This window comes from Macaca nemestrina, chromosome 6 (assembly GCF_043159975.1).
Source record: "Macaca nemestrina isolate mMacNem1 chromosome 6, mMacNem.hap1, whole genome shotgun sequence".
NCBI classification, from domain to species: domain Eukaryota; kingdom Metazoa; phylum Chordata; class Mammalia; order Primates; family Cercopithecidae; genus Macaca; species Macaca nemestrina.
Genome location: NC_092130.1, coordinates 162,212,991 through 162,235,131, shown reverse-complemented (window position 1 = coordinate 162,235,131; position 22,141 = coordinate 162,212,991). Strand labels below are relative to the sequence as shown.

At 40.1% G+C, this 22,141-nt stretch overlaps 1 long non-coding RNA gene across 1 annotated transcript in view; it reads left to right on the top strand.

Moving 5' to 3' along the window:
- The window catches only part of LOC139363629 (uncharacterized), a 67,108-nt gene that overhangs the window by 32,543 nt on the left and 12,424 nt on the right, over window positions 1-22,141 (top strand). The gene's annotated exons all lie outside the window — the stretch shown is intronic.

The following is a 22,141-nucleotide window of genomic DNA, read 5'->3' as shown; positions in this document are numbered from 1 at the left end:
TCACTGTAATATACAGAAAGGATTATGAAACAGCAACACTGAAGAGAGAAGTTAGCTTTTTCAGTGATATTTGCAAAATAATAGAATTCTGAATTAGAGAAATAGCAGTAAGGCAAGAGAGAGAGATTTAGTCGATGTTATCAATCATAATACTCTTAACACAACAGTAGCTGACACATACAGTGTTTATACAGTAAGGTGCTGTGTATATCTCAATGTATTTCACCCACACAAAAACCTTTGTGTTGAGTTCTACTTTAATTTCAATTTGGTAGATGTGGGAATTAAGGCATAGAATAATTGCACAAATTGCCCAAGATATTGCAGTTACTTAAAAAAGCATGATTCTGGCTTCAGATTCTGGGCTAGCAGCCTCAAAAGCATACAATTTCACTAAGTTGCTGTGACATGATTGGCTGTGGCCTGTGACAAGTCTCTGACTTGGGCTGTGGGTGAACTATAGTAGTGCTGTGTATAGAAAGATGCACACACACACGCGCACACACCAATTAAGAATAAAAAGATCTTGGCTCATCTTTTGAGCAGCGTGATTTGAATGATGTCTCATAAGCAGTGTATATGTAAATCCAGCTGTGATTAGTGATATCTGAGCTGGCAGAAGAGACCTGGAAATTATCAGTCTCCATCAATAATAATTAAAGGCATGAAAATGAGATACAAAAGCATTAAAAATAAGAAGCCACTTGAACTGTCATTGATCTCTCAATAATAGACACATGTAAAGAACAGAATAAATTGAATGAAGAGAAACTGAGAAGGCATCTCCAGAGAGGGAGAGAGAGAAAAAGAAAGAAGCAAACTCAAAGAAGTATGGTGTTCCACATGATAATATAAGTGAATGGAGTTTTTGAAGGCAAAATTCAAATAGACAACAGCCATGGTTTGAATATTAATCTCAAAACCTAACATTGAAATTTAATCATCAGTGTAATGATATTGGGAAGTGGGGCCTTTAGGAGGTGATTAGGCCAGGAGGGGTCTGCCCACAGGGGTAGATCAATTACTTTTAAAAGGGGCATTAAGAAATGAGTTTCAGTTCCTCTCTTCTGCCATGTGGAGAACAGTGTTTCTTCCTTCTGGAGGTTATATCTTAGAAGCAGAGATGGGGTCCTTACTAGACATCAAACTTGCTGGTGCCTTGAACTTAAACTTCCCAGCCCCCAGAACTGTGAGAAAATTAAATTAAATTAAATTTTAAAAAAATTCTGTTCTTTATCAATTACCCAATTTCAGGTATTTTTTGTAGAAGCACAAAACAGACTAAGATAATAACTCCTATCTTTCTTCTTATATAATTTGAATATAATTCTTTTCTAAGATTCCCAAAATATTAGCCCTGCCATTTTCTCTTCATTATTTACAGCAATTTTTCTTCTAAAAAATGAGCTTTTATTTTAGATATGAGGGCACATATGTAGAATTGTTACATAGTATATTAGACCCACGTAGTGAGCACAGCACCCAATAGGTAATTTTTTCACCCATGTCCCTCTCCTTCCACCCTTTCCCTAGTAGTCTGCAGTGTCTATTATTCCTATGTTTATATCCATGAGTGCTCCATGTTTACCTCCCATACACACATTCTTAGTATGGGGGTACCATTCTTACCTTTAGGGCAATAGCAAACATTGCTATTTGTGGACTTGCAGAGTTTTGGTCCCACTGGCATCAAAACACGTTATTATTCCATTAGAACAAGACCTAGTTTATAGCAAAGGAGAAGAGCAAGCAGGCCCATGACCATGAGATGACATACTGACCCGCCCAAAAGCTGTCAGCATGAAAGAGTGTGTTGAAAAGACCTGAACAGGTAAAATGCCAGTTTGGAGTCAATACTTTCTGAGAATTGTGTCTCATCTCGGATGCAGCATGTAGCTAACAGAAGAACTTTGATGGCTCTGTGGCTCTAGTAGAAAGAATATATGCATTTGGAATGTAAGGTATGCAAAGAGGAGTGGCCCCATTAATTAATACAGTAGTTCCCTCTTATCCTCGGTGGATCTATTCCAAGACCCCCCACTGGATACATGGAATTGCAGGTAGTACCATATCCTATATACACTATATTTCTTCCTATATATACATATCTATCATAAAGCTTAATTTATAAATTAGGAACAGCAGAGATAACAATAACTATTAATACAATAAAACAATTATGACAGTATGCCAATATTATTTATCTTGAGCTTTGGAATTATTGTTAAGTAAAATAAGGTTTACCTAAGCACAAGCACAATGATACCACCATAGTCATTCTGATTATCAAGCTGGCTACTAAGTTCCTATAGGCCAGTAGGGTGGACCACATGGTTATATGTGCTGGGCAAAGGGATGATTCATGTCTCAGGGAGGACAGAATGGGATGGTATGAGGTTTCATCATGCTACTCAGAATGGCTCTGAAGCTGGTGTTGCCTATCTCAGTGCCCCATGTCAGGCTCAAATGAACTGCCCCTTATACTCCTACCCTGTTCAGTTGCTGTATACCGGCTGGTTTGAAGAAGATAGGGAGACTTACAGTAAACACACTTCATGCAGCTGAAGCAGGTTCTGAAGAGCTGAACTTGAAGGGGGGTCTCAGTGGCACATCTTACAGTTTGCCACTAGCTCCCCTCACCTATGATTAAGAAGAAATGCCTCAATCAGATGATTCAGCAAACACTTATACACAACATCTGCCAGTCCACATTACTCAGAAAAAGGCAATGCCATTCCTTATGGAAAGTTGCCTTACTAGTATGTGTGAGTCGTCATATTAAAAACAAACTGAACAAGAGGTTAACTGGTCACAGAGATGGGAGATATAAACATCACCTATTCTCCAAAGCAGACCATGCATAAAGACCCACCTTGAACAAAGTAAAATTGAGTATAATAGCTGGAGAAGAAAGTTATTAAATGAATTGTCTTCAGTTACATTTAGAGTTAACTGGAATTTACTAGTAAGACCATGACTTTTACTGAACAATTTTAGCCAGTAAGTTGGGTTATAACACTAATTTACATTCAGCAATCTTTGGAATAGTCCTAAGCCTGAAAATAAATCTTTCGTTTTCAAAGATCTCAAAGCTATATAACATTATTTATCTGAAATAAAATATCTCAGTTTGTGGCAACTAATTTAGGATCAAACTTAAAAGTCAGTTTCAGTTCAGGTAATAAGGACATAGTGAAGATAATAAAAACATTATCCTCACAGGAAGAAAAGATATATAGTGGTTGTAATTTGAAATACCCTTCAGTCTCCTAGTATAATCATCCTTTAGGTATTCAGGCTCATAAATATGTAGGACAAATAAGAGTATGTAAATATTCCAGAATGTAAGATATTTCTACCACCTTTGTTCTTCAAAGCAGCAGCCATGACAAGGCTGGTGTAATTATTTAAGTGCATTCCTGTGAGGGGCAATAATTAACGTGACTCTGATCTTATTGGACAATAAATGCATCAGGTGAAATGATTAGCATTTAGACATTAAATAAAGACACAATTTCAAAAAAAATTTGCACTACATTCTAGGTAGAAGTATGTTGAAGTGTTTTAATAAGCTACTTGTTGCTTTCTAAAGAGTTATGGTAGGTTTTTAAGACATAAATTTGAATATTTTATGTCAACAGTCCTCATTAACTTGTAATAAAACTACCCTTTTTACTGATATTAGATAGGTTTAATCTAAGCTTTCTGAAATTTTACATAAATAATAGTGCTTTCAGTAGAATTCTTTTCTGTTTGTTTTTTCTTTTTTCCTAAGAAAGGCATGTTAATTGTTGTTTTAATAATCACTAAAAATTTGTGTTGAATAAGTGTTTATTCATCACTTTCCTTGTATCAGGAACTGTGAAAGGCATTAGGGCTGCAAAGACAGATAAGATAGATAAGCTACAATCCCCAGAAAAATAGGTTGACCATTCTATTTGCAATACAATTTACTGAGTATAATCATTTATGAAGCAAATGCTATGGAAACACATTGGTTTGAATGACTAATTCTTACAGCAAAAAGTCATTTGTAAGTATCTTACACTCTGAACAGAAATTTTAAAAATATTTGCAGAATCAGGACCTGACACTCAGCATAAGTTTAAGATCCAGGCCTCATTTTTGGTCTTTTTGAAGCTGCTTCATAGAACAACAAATACAAATAAAAAAAGAAGATGCTTAATTCTCCCTTTTGAAGATAAGGGAAGGCAAGGCCTGGCACAAAGGTTCATGGCTGTAATTTCAGCACTTTGGGAGGCTGAGGTGGGCAGATCACTTGAGTACAGGAGTTTGAAACCAGCCTGGCCAACATGGTGAAACACCACCTCTACTAAAAGTACAAAAATTAAAATTAGCCAGGCGTGGTGGTACCTGCCTGTAATCCCAGCTACTTGGCAAGCTGAGGCACAAGAATTGCTTGAACCTGGAAGCAGAGGTTGCAGTGAGCTGAGATCATGCCACTGCACTCCAGCCTGGGTGACAGAGCAAGACTCAGTCAAAAAAAGGAAAAGAAAGAAAGAGAGAGAGAGAGAGAAAGAAAGAAAAAGAGAAGGAAGGAAGGAAGAAGGGAAAGAATGAAGGAAGGAAGGAAGGAAGGAAATAAAGAACAAAAGAGAGAGAGAGAAAGAAAAGAAGGAAAGAAAGAAAAAAGGAAGGAAAGAAGGAGAAAGAAAGAGAAAAGAAAGAAAGGAAAGAAAGAAAGAAAAAGAAAGAAAGAAAGAAAGAAAGGGAAAGGAAAGGAAAAGAAAGGAAGATATTTCCCTTCCTTTCTTTTTCTTAGAGCATTTACTTTAGAAAACTTGTACTTGTGAGAACTTTCTCCTCTTTTTGAAATGTATATAAATCCTGTTGAAAGCTGGATTGGCCTCTGTCATCTTTATGACCCTGGAATCTATCCCAGAGACCTGGAAGCCACAACTCTGAAATGTAAACAAGGGAATGATCATCCAAATCTCACAGTTTCCACTGGAGTGTTGCTTTATGTTGCAAAAGTGTATCTTGTCATAAAGATATGAGAAGTTTGTTTCTTCTCTGAATAAAACCAACTAGTTAATACAGATGATCACCCTAATTACCAAGCAAATTTAGGATGTACTTTAAATTCTCTTACTTGTGGATGAGCTTTTACCTTGAAATCATACCCATCATAGGTTGTATCTGCTTGACTGATAAAAGGATAGATTTCTTTCCATCTTCATAATCTCTTAGCAGATTTCTTGTGATATGTATCATATTCCGGTTTAATGCCTATTCAGTAATAAAGCAGTTGTCTTTCTCTGCTATCATTGGGGAGATTATTTTGTTTTTAATTGTGTTTCTCCAACACTCATTATATAGCTGGATTTTGTGTTTTATTTCAGCTGTAACTTTATTTCTTTTATTTTTTTCTTTTTATGAGACAGAGTCTCACACTCTGTTGCCCAGGCTGCAGTGCAATGATGCAGTCCCCACTAACTGCAACCTCCACTTCCCAGGTTCAAGCGATTCTCCTGCCTCAGCCTCCTAAGTAACTGGGATTACAGGAGTGAGCCACCATGCCTGGCTAATTTTTGTATTTTTGGTAGAGACGGGGTTTCACCATGTTGGCCAGTCTGGTCTCAAATTCCTTACCTCAGGTGACCCACCTGCTTCAGCCTCTCCAAGTGGTGGGATTAGAGGCGTGAGCCATCATGCCTGGCCGCTTTATTTCTTTATAAGATTAGGACATTGAACAACTACATCTACAAGATAATTTATTAGGATGCAAGCTAGAAACTAGCTCTTTGTCTCTGTCTTTCTGCTTCTCACACACACACAAACACACACATACAGAAATGAACACATATGCACACTGACAGCTTGCACAGCAAAGGCATTTACTTGTGATATGTAAAAATAAATCGAGGAAGCCTGTAGAACTGAATTCAGCTGTCAACAAGGTCTAGACACTTAAGGACATTTCTTTGTGCATCCTTTGATTGCAAAGACTACCAGTGCTGGCATCCTAAAACAGGAGCCTCTAAAACAGAAAGGCAGAAGCAGTAACACACACAAAAAGGCTCTTCTTTTGTGCAGCCCTCCATTTTTTTTATAAGGGCAAATGTTTTGTAGCAAGTAGGTCTCAGCAGAGCTCATCTTAGCTTTGGTTGCTTACTTCCAGACAACTTCTCCCAACTTCGATCAGCATGACAAATACTGGCTGATACCCAGTGAATCCAGAACATTTCCTGGAGTCAGGAGAGGAAACTTTCCGAATTTGCTGCCATGTTGATACCTAAACAAAATAGCAGATTTGGTTGAAAAGAAAGGAAAAGGATGTAGTTAGAACTGTCTGCCACAGCACTGTTGAGAAACGTGTCTTGCATTCTCTGACAATCCTCATTCGTGCTATTTCTTTTTTTTTTTTTTTTTTTTTTTTGAGACAGAGTCTTGCTTTGTCATCAGGCTGGAGTGTGCAGTGGCACAGTCTCAGCTCACTGCAACCTCTGCCTCCCAGGTTCAAGCGATTCTCCTGCCTCAGCCTCCTGAGTAGCTGGGACTACAGGCTCATGCCACCACACCCAGCTACTTTTTGTATTTTTAGTAGAGACTGGGTTTCACCGTGTTGGCCAGGATGGTCTCAGTCTCTTGAGCTTGTGATCTGCCTTCCTCGGCCTCTCAAAGTGCTGGGATTACAGTCGTGAGCCACCACACCCAGCCATTCATGCTATTCTTAATTCCTTTGACTCTTTGGTCTAAAATTTCTTAAGGGCTGACAGTGTTCTCTCGGTCCTTTTCCTTGTTTTTCTACATACCATGAACTCACTTGCCATCCGTATGCTGATGACTCCTGAAAATCTATCATATCCCCAGATTTCCTTCTGGCACTTCGGATCTTTATGCTCATGTGCTTACTGAAAGGGGCACTCTGTTTTAATTGTTTCGTGTATTTCCAAGACTTTCATAATAAATCCAAACTCTTTGGCATGACAATATGGGTAACTGATAATTAGACTTTTCTTGAAATCGCTGACTACATTTCCTACAGGCACCTCCCATTCATCTCCAGCCACATACTTTTCTGCAATCGTACTGAACTCTTTGCAGTTCTCTATGCAACTTTGGTGGGCTCTTTCTAACCTCTGAACTTTGAATAGACTCTACCTGTGAGTAAAGTGTTCTCACCAAGCTAATCTCTGTTGACCTTTCAGGATTCAGTTAAAGTATGTCTCCTCACTTGCTCTCCTCTTCCCCAATACTTCAGGAGACATTCTGTGTTTTCATCTATCCAGATAATGTGTCTCTTCTTTGTATTTTTTGAATATTTCATGCTTTAGACTTTTTTAGTGCACATCACAGTAGGTTGCAATTTTCGATTTGTCTCCTCTATCAGACGGTAAGATTTGACTGATGTAATCAAACCATGAATCTCTCAGAACTCCTTTTTAGCTTTAGCATTTGACACCTTATCCTTTAAATTTGAGATAATGGTACATGAATGTTTGTCATTTTCTGGTTAAATTAATATAAAAGTAAATTTTTGAATAAAATATTGGGTAATATCTATTTTGATTTATATTGAGAAATATTAAGCATTAAAATTATGTGGCTGTAATTAAAGTCAAATTGAAGGTGTAGCATGATTTTTGTATTATGAGAAGTAGGAGGTTAAATAATAGAAAATTGGTATTTATTAGGGGTAAGAAGTCCTAAGAAGTAGCGTAGATGACTTGACAGGACCAAATGAGGCAAATTATGAGAATGAATATGGCTCCTTTAAGATGGGGTGAAGTGATTCGGCTGTTTGTCACCGAACAATCACCAGACAAGCCAGTCAAGTGCTTTCCCCAGGCTAATACTTAAGAAAGGGTATAGAAATGAATTGATCCCATTTGTGTTTTACACACAACTGCAAAATGTGTAGGCAGATGCTATAAAACATCACCATTAGTGGGAAGCCCTAAAATCCTTATTCTCAGTAAGAAGAGGCAAAATATAAATTTTACTTTTAGCATCATGAAGTAGAAAAAAGTTTTCTATCCCATAGAATAGGCATTGTGCAACTTTCCTTTTCTTTTTATTTGTTTATATTTTTTAGTGTCAGGGTCTCAATCTGTTGTTCAGGCTGGAGTGCAGTGGCACAATCAGAGCTCACTATAGCCTCAAATTCCTGGGCGCAAGCAATTTTCCTGCCTCAGCCTCCTGAGTAGCTAGAACTGCAGGCACATGCCACCATGCCTGGCTAATTTTTAATTTTTTAATTTTTTTTTGTAGAGATAGAATCGCAGTATGTTGCCCAGGCTGGTCTCAAACTTCTAGCCTTCATAAATCCTCCTGCTTTGTCCCTCCAAAGCCCTCAGATTATAGATATGAACTGCAGCGCCTGGCCTATGCAACCTTAAAGAATGCACACACACACACACACACACACACATATATATATAATATATATATTCATATATAATATATATAATATATATAAATCCATATATAATATATATAATATATATAAATTCTTAATTATAATCAAGTAACTGTCCAGTAAGTAAACATGAATACATATTCATATACAGTTATAAGTTATCAATAACCCCAATTGAAACCACTAAAACACTGTCTTATTTACTCTTGCAAAAATAAATATACATACTAGATGACCCAAGGTGAGTCCCACTGAGGCAATAATAGAGGATTTTTAGGTATCATGGAGAAGCCACTGGATATATATATAAAAGAATATTGGGAAGATTGGTGCTCTAGGAATTAACGGACTAAAATCTCCTGACTATGTAGATGCAGGTATTGATATTCATGGAAAGGAAAATACATACAAGTTAGTCAATGCAAGAAGGTCAAAAAAATTGTCATTAAGCCCTACTGTGTACTCAACACTATGTACATACTATGCCAGGATCTAGAAATATTGGTAAGAATGCCCGCATCTCGAAGAGCTTAAAGATAGATAAGACATATCAAATTGCCTTGCAAATATTTACTATAGTATATTGATGACATCCTGGCCAAAGAACTGTTAAAATATAATGCAGGGCTGGGCGCGGTGGCTCGTGCCTGTAATCCCAGCACTTTGGGAGACCGAGACGGGCGGATCACGAGGTCAGGAGATCAAGACCATCCTGGCTAACACGGTGAAACCCTGTCTCCACTAAAAATACAAAAATTAGCCGGGCTCAGTGGCGGGCGCCTGTAGTCCCAGCTGCATGGGAGGCTGAGGCAGGAGAATAGCGTGAACCCGGGAAGTGGAGCTTGCAGTGAGTGGAGATTGCGCCACTGCACTCCAGCTTGGGACACAGAGGGAGACTCCACCTCAAAAAAAAAAAAAAAAAAAAAAAAATATATATATATATATATATATAAAAAATGCAGATGAAGGAAATATCTAGAATAATTGTATGTAAATTTCTTATTTCAACATTTGTAATTTCAATAAGCATTTCTTTTTGCAATTCAATTTATTAGAAGAGTATTATCATTAATTTATTTAACAAAAATTTATGTACTGTTTATTATGTGGCAAATGCTATTCTAAGTTTTCAGTATAAAAGTCAAACACAGAAACAAAAATGCTGACTAATATCCCTTAGCATTTTCAGTTTCATTGTAGAGACAGACAGCGAACATGTTAAATTAGGATATTATGCTTATGGTAGATGATAAGGAACAATGGAAAAACTAAAGCAGGGTAATGAGAATCAAGAATTTTGAAAGAGTGAGGAAGTTTCCAATTTAAAATGATGATCAGGTAGGCCTTGAGTAAATGGTGAATTTAGAGGACACTTTGGAGGAGCTGAAAAAATTATCAACTTGATAATGGAAAGATTTTTCCAAAGCAGAGAGTAGCCTACTAAATTCAGGGATTTCAAGTCCTACCATTCTATCAGAATACCTGTAGATAACTGGTATGTGTTTTACTGAGGCTTGAAGAAACAAGTTTGGTTTACCTGATGTGGTGATTCTTGGATTATTGTTGGAACACCTGACCTTAAAATGTCAAAAATGGGAACCTTTAATGGATTCATTTTTACTGCAGCAAAATTTTGTTTTGAGCAGACAAATAAAAGCCATCAGAAAGTCAACAGAAGCCACGCAGCTGTCTCAGACGCGCATTATGAGAATGGTTTTCTTAGACTAGAACTCTGCTGTCATCCAGATTCCCTTCACAAAGACTCCAGGGCAATCATCCTGGGCTTCCTCTCAATGGGTCTAAACTTGATGCCCTCAGATGTCTCATTTCTTCTACAAAAGGGTTATAGGAGCCATGTGATTTAGGGGAAAATCTTTGAAAATCTTTACACTTGCTTAATTTGGGTATAATAGAGCTCAATATAAGATATACCTAAAAATGATACCTGGATCTTAGGCTGCCCAACTCTGAATTGGCAAAGGAACACTAACTGTGGTATATTTCTTGGTAAGCAATAAGATCCAGCTCCCTATTCCCAGGTCAGAATTGTTTCAACTCAGGCCAAAGCTCTGAAATTGTCATAAACTTCAGGTTGCCGAGTCTGCTCTGGTAATGCAGACAATCTCCAAAAAACTATCATTAAGCGATGCTGGCACATAGGACTCCTGTACTTCATATGTTTCCTTAAAGAATACAGTAGAAACACATTCCTCAGTAGCATATAGGTTGTCACAGTTGAAACTGTCCACTTCATATATGAAGGCTCATGTTTTAAAGATTTTATTTTGATGGATTAAGCTCTATATAAAGATTTCTATCACAAAAGAGTCCAAATTTGTTATACTTGAATATATTTCTTTTGCCTACTCTCAGTAAATGCAAACTCCAAAGGAACTAAAGAGTTGAGACATTTATACAGTCAAGGACAAAGTTAAGTATTATAATTTTAAATTAACAGAGACAATAACCTGTGATTTTGATTATACAGCCATGTGTTGCTTAACGTTTGGTATATGTTCTGAGAAGTGTCTCCTTAGGTGATTTTGCTGTTGTGCAAATGTCATAAAGTGTACTTACACAAACCTAGATGGTATAACGTACTACACACTTAGGCTATATGGTATAGCCTACAGCTCCTGAGCTACAAATCTGTACAGCACGTTACTGTGCTAAATACCAAATGCAACTGTAACACGATGGTAAATATTTGTATATCAAAATATATCTAAACATAGATAAGGTACATATTTAAAAGATAAAAAATGATACACCTGTATAGGGCACTTACCAAGAATGGAGTTTGCCAGATTGAAAATTGCTCTGGGTGAGTCAGTGACTCATTCAATGTCATCATTTAACTCTTGTGATAATTTGTAATAGAACTGGGTGGAGGTGGTAAAGCCTCCAATGCCAGTTCCTAGTCCTTCTAGTATCCCAGCCCCGATAATGAATGGCAGGACTAGTGCCCGTTTGTAATGGGGTTTGGGTAGAAGAAAATCCTATAACTCCTGATCAGTATAGATAGTTATGCAGGGCACCAAAAAGGAGAAAAAGGATAGACTTTTGGAGGAACCATTTAAGCAGCAATAAGCTGAGGAACCACAAACAAAAAAGACTCCTAATGGTAAGCAAGAGAGTAGTGGAGGTAGGGTAATCTATGTTTTGCACTGGAAGGTGGCTGCATCAATGGTTGTGCTAAACTTTACACAGGTGAGATTTGATGTATGTGTTATTTCTAGATTTGAGACTAAATGGCCCACCAAGCCTGTGGTGTTTCTTGTCAGTTCAGTGGTGTTCCAATGCTTGGGAACAGGAAATGGGACATACGGTTTAAAGCGTAAGGGGAGGCACACTCAGCAGTCAGTTGGATTTGGGCTGAAGGCCTTGTGAATTTTGGTAAGCATGACATTAAATAAATTTAGCAAGTGGCAGTGAGTGTGAAGAGTTTTATGTGGTCTTGAGAGTGCTAATCATTTGTAGGGACTGGGTGTGCTAGGGATTTGAATGACCCCTGCTTTAGCTAATATGTCCCTCCCTAGTAAAGAAGTATGGCTCTCAGGCATAATAAGAAAAGCATGTGAGAAAAATAAGGTTCCCCAGTCACAACTTAGGGGGTGGGAGAAATACCTAGTGACTGGCTATCCTAGGACCCCTTTTATGGTGACAGACCTGGAGGATATTTGTCGGGGACAGAAGAGTAAAACTGAGAAGGCTGCAGCAGTGTCCAGGAGGAAGTTAGTTTCCTGGCCCTCAATGGTGACACTTACTGGGGCTCTGTAAGGGTGATGGCATGGGCTGGTGCCTACCGGGGGCACCCTCAGTCCTGTGGTTGGATCATCTGGTTAGTGGCCTCTGGCCCAGAAGACTTTCACCCTCGGGGAGAGTATGCCTTCCAGTGATCCTCCTGGCACAAGGGACATGGACGAGGGGGCAGCTTACTTTTTTGGGACAGTCCTTTTTGAAGGGCCCCTGTAAGTTGCACTGATAACAAGCCCTGTTAGGCGGGTTTCCTGCCTAGCCCTTCTTTCTTTCTAAGCCACCGATGTTCATCTGCCTGAGGGCCATGACTAACACAGCCGCCTTTTTCTTGTCTCATCTGCCTCCTTCAGCCTGCTCCTCCTACAGTTCTAATCACTGATCCCAGACAGGAAAGGTGGTAAAGTAGCCTCTACAATCTGGAATAAGTTTAGAGCAAAAAAAGGAAAAATATCCTATGCCTTCTATCAGCCTTTGACATGCCTTTTGATGTCCCAGATAGTGCCCAGGGTACAGGTTATGAGGGACATGTCCTGTATAAGTATATTGATACCGATTTGCATAAGAATAAGCCTGGGGGCACCATGGGCAAGGGTCTTTGGATCGCCTCCCCACTCAACTTAGCTCTTAGCCAAAAGATTCTTAGATTCAGGAGTAGGAAAGATCCTAGAAGATAGGGCCTTAAGAAAGCCTTCTCTGAGGATGTTAGGACCCAGGAGGCATGGGTCAGAAAAGGCAAGGAACACATACATGGGTGGCTGCAGAGTACAGGCTTCTCACTGTGCCATGATCTCCACTGGGTCAGTGCCGAGATTTCGGGAAGACAGTTTTCCACCTGTTACCAGCCCTTGGTTTTTCCCAGGAAAGGTAGAAACAGTTGGAACTGGCTCCAGGCAAACCAACACTCTTAGCCCAGAGGGTTGGGGGTTGTTAGAGAGCCCCTTCCCAGGAAGCCTCACACCCGTGTCTTAAGTCCGTGGCCACGCTTGCCACTTTTAAACGCCTGACAGGTGCCTGGTATTTTCCTCCAACTTCTAGTGAGAAGATAGAACAGAATAGCAAGTGAAAGGGGTCCAATGTTACTCACAGCTTTGGAGAAATCCCAGATGGGCCCCCAGAAATGAGATAAGAAGTCTTCTCTTGATCGAAGGTTTTTTCTTGATCGAAGGGTTCGAGGTCTCACAGGCTTCAAGGAACGGAGCCGTGGACCACAGCAGCGAGTGTTACAGCTCGAGTAGAGAAATGCATGGACCCAAAGAGTGTGCAGTGGCAAGATTTATTAAAGTGAGAGCAAAAACAAAGCAAAAGCCAAAGTAAAGTGAAAGCGGAAGTAAAACTTCCACCCAGTGGAAGGGGACCCAGAAGGGTTGCCCTTTCTAGTTTGGGTATCTTATATCCCCTTATGACCCCTCCCCTTTTCCTTTTTCTGTCCTATAGAATTAGCTTATTTTCTATCAACTTGTGGGTTGATGAGCCTGATTGGTTAAAAACATCAGACTGCAGCTAGAGCTTAAACTCCGTATATGATTGGTTGAAGTTTCAATCCCTTAGCTTGCAGCTGTGACTCATTTTGGCTTAGGGGAAAGTCCCCTTAGGGAAGTCCCTATTGATCCAGGAAGTCCAGCCAACTTATCCACTTAGTCCCACACTAGTAGTTCCGTCTCTCTAGGGAACCCTGACTAATAGAAATTTTGGTACCAGAAGTGGTTCTAGAGGAGCCTAATATTAAGAATGGTGTTCTTTCATTGGTTTTGGGGTTTCTGGAGTTGGCTGCTTAATATAATTAGACCCCAAAATGCTAAGGACTCTACTTCTAATAGTGTGGAGAATACTGATAGTACTTGGCATGAACTGTTTAGAGAATTATGCAAAATAAATGCATTTGGCACTCCTGATTCACTGCTCATAAGAGGCAAGGAGTTTAATGACTATACATAATACCTTTTACTATATGAGGAGAATTAAGGAACATAATGAAGTTGGTTGGTTGCTCCTCAGTTTGCCAGACAAAGTAATGAAAGAAAATGATGAACTCAGAAATTCCAACTCCCGGCTTCAGAAGCAGATACTGAGCCTGAAATCTGCTATGATAGCCCTGAGTGAGAGTCTCATATCCTGTAGAGAAAAAGCTGAAATTGTGTAAAAGCAGACACAAGCTTCTATCATGTGAGTGGCTGACCTGCAACAAGAGGTACATGCACAGCCTCGACAGGTGGTTACTGTTAAAGTGAGGGCATTAATTGGAAAAGAATGGGACCCTGCAACTTGGAATGAGGACATGTGAGAGGACCCTGATGAAACTGGGGACACTGTGCTTGTAAACTCTGTTGAGCCTTTTTTTTTTTTTTTTTTTTTTTTTTTTTTTTTTTTTTTTTGCCAGAAGAAACAGCTTCTCCATCCCCCGTAGTGTCAACATTCCCTCGCAAACCCATTCTGCCATCAGCCTTTCCACCTTTGTCTCAGGAGATAGACCCTGTGCTGCCTGAGGCCACAGTGACAGCCTCCCCTGAGGCAGTTGCCAGGCAAGATAATGTTGATTCTCCTCAGGAGGCATCCCCACACCACTGTTTGCTTCTAGACCTATAATTAGACTAAAGTCCTGATGGGCCCCTGGAGGTGAGGTTGAGTGTGACCGATGAGGAGGTGCACTATAGTCAAAAAGAACTGCTTGAGTTTTCTAATTTCGGTAAACATAAATCTGGAGAACAGGCATGGGAATGAATATTAAGGGTGCAGGATAATGGTGGAAGGAACAGAATTGGATCAGGCTGAATTGATTGATTTGGGCCCACTAAGTAGGGACTCTGCATTTAATGTTGAAGCTTGGGGAGTTAAACAAAGGTTCTAGTAGTTTATTTGCTTGATTAGCTGAAATATGAATTAACAGATGGCCTGCTGTGAGCAAGCTGGAAATGCCTGATCTCCCTTGGTTTAATGTAGAGGAAGGGTTCTAATGGCTTAGAGAGATTGGGATGGTGGACTGGATTAGTCATTTTAGACTTACTCATCCCAGCTGGCAGGGTCCAAAAGATATACCCTTGACTAGTGATTATTTGTGAGGGCATCACTTGCATCTTTGAAGAGCTCTGTAATTGCTCTTCTCTGTATGTCAGATCTAACAGTGGGAACTGCAGTCACTCAACTACAAAACTTAAATACAGCGGGAATAATTGGATCCCAAGGTGGCAGGGGCCAAATGGCAGCACTTAACCATCAAAGGCCAGGTGGGTGTAGCTATCACAATAGACAGCAGAGGTAAAGCAGCTATCAGAATAGTCTGACTCATGTAGAACTTTGGCATTGGCTAATTAATTAAAATGTTCCTAGAACTGAAAATGATAGAAAGCCTACTGCATTCCTACTTAATTTATGTAAGCAGAAAACTTCTAGGTCAAATGGACAAAAGAGTAATTTGAACTATAAAACAGAGAATCACAACCCCTCAATCAATTTCCAGACTTGAGCCAGTTTATAAACCCAGAACTTCTTGAATGAAGGGGAGGCCAGGTCCCCTTGAGGAAGGATCCCACTACACTACCAACAATTTATGTTTTTAGTCCTTTTCTCATCCTTCTCCAAGGAGACTTCTGGCCTTTTACCAGGGTAGCTGTGGATTAGGGAAAGGGAAATGATTAGACATTTGAGGACTACTGGACACTGGCTCTGAGCTGAAGTTGTTTCCAGGGAACCCAAAACGTCGTTGTGGTCCTCCAGTTAAAGCAGAGATTTATAAGAGTCAGGTAATTAATGGCGTTTTAGCTCAGATCCAACTTACAGTGGGTCCAGTGGGTCCCCAGATTCATCCCGTGGTCATTTCTCCAGTGCCAGAATGCATAATTGGCATAGACACACTTGGCAGCTGGCAGAAAACCAACACTGGCTCCCTGACTGGAAGGATGAGGGCTATTATGGTGGAAAAGTCCAAATAGAAGCCATTAGGGCTGCCTCTATCTAGCGAAATAGTAAATCAAAAACAATGTTACATCCCTGGAGGGACTGTGGAGGTTAGTGCCACCACAAGAACTTGAAAGATGCAGGAGTGGTAATTCCCACCACATCGCCATCCAACTCTCTCATTTGGCCTGTGCAGAAGACAGATGGATCGTGGAAAATGGCAGTGGATTATCGTAAGCTTAACCAAGTGGTGACTCCAATTGCAGTTGCTGTAGATGTGGTTTCATTGCTTGAGCAAATAAACACATCTCCTGGTATCTGGTATGCAGCCACTGACTTGGCAAATGCCTTATTTTCCATTCCTATCCATAAGGCCCACCAGAAGCAATTTGTCTTCAACTGGCAAGGCCAGCAATATACCTTTATTGTCCTACCTCAGGGATATATCAACTTTCCAGCTTTGTGTCATAATCTTATTCGGAGACAGCTTGATCACTTTTTGCTCCCACAAGATATCACACTTGTCCATTACATTGATGACATTATGCTGATTGGATCCAGTGAGCAACAAGTAGCAAACACACTGGACTTAGTGGTGAGACATTCGCATGCCAGAGGATGGGAAATAAATCTGACTAAAATTCAGGCACCTTCTACCTCAGTAAAATCTCTAGGGTGTGGGGCCTGATATTCCTTCTAAGGTGAAGGATAAGTTGCTGCATTCGGCCCATACTATAGCCAAGAAAGAAGCACAATGCCTCGTGGGCCTACTTGGATGTTGGAGGCAACACATTCCTAATTTGTGTGTGTTATTCTGGCCCATTATCAAGTGACCTGAAAGGTTGCCAGTTTTGAGTAGGGTCCAGAACAGGTCTCTGCAATAGGTCCAGGCTGCTGTGCAAGCTGTTCTCCCACTTGGGCCATATGACATAGTAAATTTAATGGTGCTTGAGGTGTCAGTAGCAGATAGGGATGCTATTTGGAGCCTTCAGCTGGCACTCATAGATGAATTACAGCGGAGACCTCTGGGAATTTTGAGCAAAGCCCTGTCATCTTCTGCAGTTCTCCTTTTGAGAGACAACTCTTGGTCTGTTACTGGGCTTTGGTAGAAACTGAACATTTGACTAGAGTCATCAAGTCACCATGCAACCTGAACTGGGTGTTTTCTGACCTATCCAGCCATAAAGTGGGTCATGCACAGCATCATTCCATCATCAAATGGAAGGGGTATATGCATGAATGGACTCAAGCTGGTTCTGAAGGCACAAATCAGTGACTTGAGGAAGTGACTCAAATGCTCATGGTCTCCACTCCTGCTGCCCTGCCTTCTCTCCCCCATCCTGCACCAATGGCTCACAGGGAGTTCTCTTTGATCAGTTGACAGAGGAAGAGAAGACTAGGGCCTGGTTCACAGATGGTTCTGCACGATATGCAGGCACCACCCAAAAGTGGACAGCTGCAGCACTACAGCCCCTTTCTAGGGCATCCCTGAAGGATGCAGTGAAGGGAAATCTTCCCAGTGGGCAGAACTTTGATCAGTGCACCTAGTTGTGCACTTTGCATGGAAGGAGAAATGGCCAGATGTGTGATTATATACAAATTCATTGGCTATAGCCAATGGTTTGGATGGATGGTCAGGGACTTGGAAGAAGCATTATTGGAAAATTGGTGACAAAGAAATTTGGGGATGTACATGTAGATGTACCCCTCTGAGGGGTTAAAAACTGAAGATACTTGTATTCCATGAGAGTGTTCACCAATGGGTGACCTCATCAGAGGAGGATTTTAATATTCAAGTTAATAGGATGACCTGTTCTGTGGATACCACTCAGCCTCTTTCCCCAGCCACACTGTCATTGCCTGACGGGCCCATGACCAAAGTGGCTATGGCGGCAGGAATGGAGGTTACACATAGGCTCAGCAACATGGACTTCCACTCACCAAGGCTGTCCTGGTTATGGCCACTGCTGAATGTCCAATTTGCCAGCAGCAGAGACCAACACCGATCCCTCGATGTGGCAGCATTCCTCGTGGTGATCAACCAGCTACCTGGTGACAGGTTGACGTCATTGGACTTCCTCCATCATGAAAAGAGCAGAGGTTTGTCTTTACTGGAATAGACACTCTCTCTGGGTGTGGGTTTTCCTATCCTGCACACAATGCTTCTGCCAAGACTACCATCCATGGATTTACAGAATGCTTTATCCACCATGATGGTATTCCACATAGCATTGCCTCCGACCCAGGGACTCACTTCATGGCTAAAGAAGAGTGGCAGTGGGCTCATGCTCATGAAATTCACTAGTTTTATCATGTTCCCCATCATCCTGAAGCAGCTGGATTGATAAAACAATGGAATGACCTTTTGAAGTCACAATTACAATGCCAACTAAGTGACCATACTTTGCAGGGCTGGGGCAAAGTTCTCCAGAAGGCTGCGTATGCTCTGAATTAGTGTCCAATATATGGTACTATTTCTCTCATAGCCAGGATTCATGGGTCCAGGAATCAAGGGGTAGAATTGGAAGAGGAACCACTCATCGTCACCCCTAGTGATCCACTAGCCAAATTTTTGCTTCCTGTTTTCGCGACATTATGTTTTGCTTGCCTAGACATCTTAGTTCCACAGGGAGGAATGTGGCCAGCAGGAGAGACAACAACAATTCCATGAAACTGGAAGTTAAGATTGCCACCTGGACACTTTGGGCTTCTCTTACCTTTTAGTCAACAGGCTAAGAAGGGAGTTACAGTGTTAGCTGGGGTGATTGACCCAGACTATCAAGATGAAATCAGTCCACTACTCCACAACGGAGATAAAAAAGAGTCTGCATGGAATACAGGAGATTGATTAGGGTGTCTCTTAGTAGTACCATGCCCTGTGATTAAGGTCAATGGGAAACCACAACAGCCTAATCCAGGCAGGAATACAGATGGCCCAGACCCTTCAGAAATGAAGAGACAAAACAAGATGAGTGTATATTCTGCAATGTTAGAGTTAATAATAATAATATAATACTAGTAATAATGTGTTTAAACATAATAATAATTTGGAAGTCAAAGTGAAATGTCTGTTTCAGGAAAGTTGATAGGTTCATCATTATTTCAGCAAATAAATCTTGTGTTTTTAAAAATACTTTCCTTCCATATTTCATTTGTAAGCATTTTCCCCTTGATGTGATTTATCTTTTCTAAAGTGACTAGATGATTCAAAGCAAAGGAACAATCAAAGCTAACTTTGCTTCAGGCTATTTGCAGTTGATGTCACTTGAGTTTAAACCACAAAGACATTTCAAAAAGAAAACATTTCTATCTCCTAATATGTAACCCAGGAAATACGAAATCATGGCATCCCCAGAGAAACACCTTTCCCTAATGTCAACTTGGCAACTTGAATCTGCTTTTCTGATGAACAAAGAAAAGTATTTGGATATGACAGTTGAGAAACTGTGTATCCTTAAACATTTTACCTTCAATGCTGTATAAATGAAGCATCTCTGCTCTTCTAAAGGCCATTAAAGGCTTTCAGCTCTCTCTCAATTGTGTTAGCAAGGGAAAAGTAAGATGCATTGTGACCCTGTATCTGAGACTCATGCCTAGATTCCCTGTTACGTAAAGTAAAAGCCATCCTGAGAATGCTTTCTGTTCTCAACATTTTATGTCTACCTTCTCTGAACAGATAAGCACCACATATAATCAGCAAGATCAGCAAGTTCACAGCAAAGAAAGTTAACTAAAAACTACTGCCAATACTTAGCAGTAAATATGTAAATCAGTTTACATATTTACATATTTACCAAGTCGCAGTTTCCATTATTATTGGAATGCAACTCTATACAAAAGCACGTATGGAAATTGAAAATATCATGCTTTTTTTTGAAACATCTAATTTGAAGTCTTCAAATAGTCATGCTGGCAATTCTGATCTTTTATAATTTAAAGTATATATTTAATCATTCTATCATTTTCATTACTTTGAATTTTTTATTAACTACCATATGCCTTTGGAAAATGAAGAAAAAGCAAAAAGAAAAAGAAATAAGATAAGATTTGACACTCACTTTCAGGGAACTAAAATACTTCTCAGGATAAGAGCAATGCAAACAAAAGTAAAATAAAGCAGATTGAGGAATTCATTTCTGAAAAAGTTAGGTTAGATGTCTTATATACCTTTGGTGGAACCTGAGAAATAACTAGTTTTTGTTAAGCACACAAAAAATAAGGTGGGCATTCTAGGTAGGAGGAAGAGAACCTACACACTATAAAGGCACAGAGCTATAGAAATAAGCATATTTTTAAGATTTAAGTAACAGTATGTTTGGAGCTAAATTACAAGATAAATTACCCGAAATATGAAATGATTTATGGTCCACAACTGCTTTGCTAATAACAATGACTGATCATGCTTAGGTTTACAGGGATCTGTTGTGCATATTGGGGACTTCAAATCTTGGGAAATGAGGTATATCACGGTAAAGGACCAGATTTCCAAAGCCTCTTTAGACGAGATCAATGGGTCATATTAGATCCATGAACCGGTCATGGGCACAAGGAGAAACAACAACAAAAAGAACACACTCAGAACAAGAGTTGAAAGAGTTTCTACCTGTAGCTTAGTAAGAGATAATAGGAAGGCAGGCATTTAGGTCATGTCAAAGAGAGAGAAACCCTTACAAGGCTTAGTTCTCATAGATGAGCAGAGGTTTGTAATATAGAGAAAGCCTAACTTCAAAGAGCCTTGAAGATGATGAGATAATCACTAAGGAGTATTCACCATTGTCTTGCTTAAAGAACATCTCCAGGTAAATCATTAGCATGTAGCATGGGCACAATAGATGCCAAAGCAGTTCCTAAAAACACTTGGCACATGAGATTAAAAAGCTAAACTCAAAAGATAGCATTATATGTGCTTATTTGAAAACATTGATAAATACCTTTAATGAGAACATTTCTTTATAAAAAGCTTATTAATTATGCTAAGTAAAACTGGGGTTCAAACTCAAATGAAACATTGAAGCACAAGGCCTTGAATCACTGCTCCACTGCTTCGTGCTTTATTTATCAAAATCTTACTATTAGTTACCTATCCAAGACACATAAATCTGTTAATTTTGAGATCTTTATTATGCAGATATTAATACGCATATAAATTGTCTTACTTTGTAAATGCATTTCAAGTATTACTGAAGTGTGAGAGTTCCCTGGCCCCACTTGCAGGACATGCGGCAGGGTGTGGTTCATCTTGTTCAGCCACCGGACACGCTCAAATGCCTCATGGGATGGGGAGCCCACAGATGGGCAGGTGCAGGAGCTAGGGCAAGGGCCCCTGGGCTCTGGCCGCACAGCAGCGTCCAGGGTGGTGTCTGAGACTTCCAAAGTGCAAGTGGGCACGTGTTACAGTGTACTCTTTTAGCCTTGCCATCCACAGGCGGCTTAAGTGTTAGACAGTTCAGTGGACCCTCTACCTTTTCACAAGGGCAAAGGGCCAGTGCAACAGCTTTCTGTATCTGGAGCTCTTGTCTGGCATCCAGGAAAAGTCAGGTCACACATGGACTTGAAGGATGAATGTGGGAGTTTTATTCACTGGTGGAGGTGACTCTCAGCAGAATGGATGGGGAGCTGGCAGTGGGATGGAGGAGAAGATCATTTTACCCTGGAGTTTGGCCATGTAGCAGCTGATCTCCACTCTGACTATCCCCAGCCAAATTCCTCTCAATGTTCAGACATTCCTTCTCTCTGCCACGCCATTCTGCCATTCTTCTGCTCTTCTGTTCATCTACTCCTCTGCTTCTGAAGCCTGGAGTCTGGGGTTTATATGGGTACAAGACAGGGAGGCGTGGCAGGCCAAAAGGCAACTTTAGGGTATGAAAACAGGAATACCTGTTCCCGTTTAAAACCTCGGGTTTTCAGGCTTGAGGGTGGGGCCTTTGCTGGGAGCTGCCCTCTTCTACCTGGTGTTTCCTTGTATCCTCTCTGTATCATTATCAAATAAATTGTTATGTTTAAATTTGATCAATTAATATCTTAAGCAATAATACATGTAATGTAGGTAACTCTTATTTTCTTAGAGTTGATATCATCATTAAAAAAAAATGATGCATTAGAATAAGG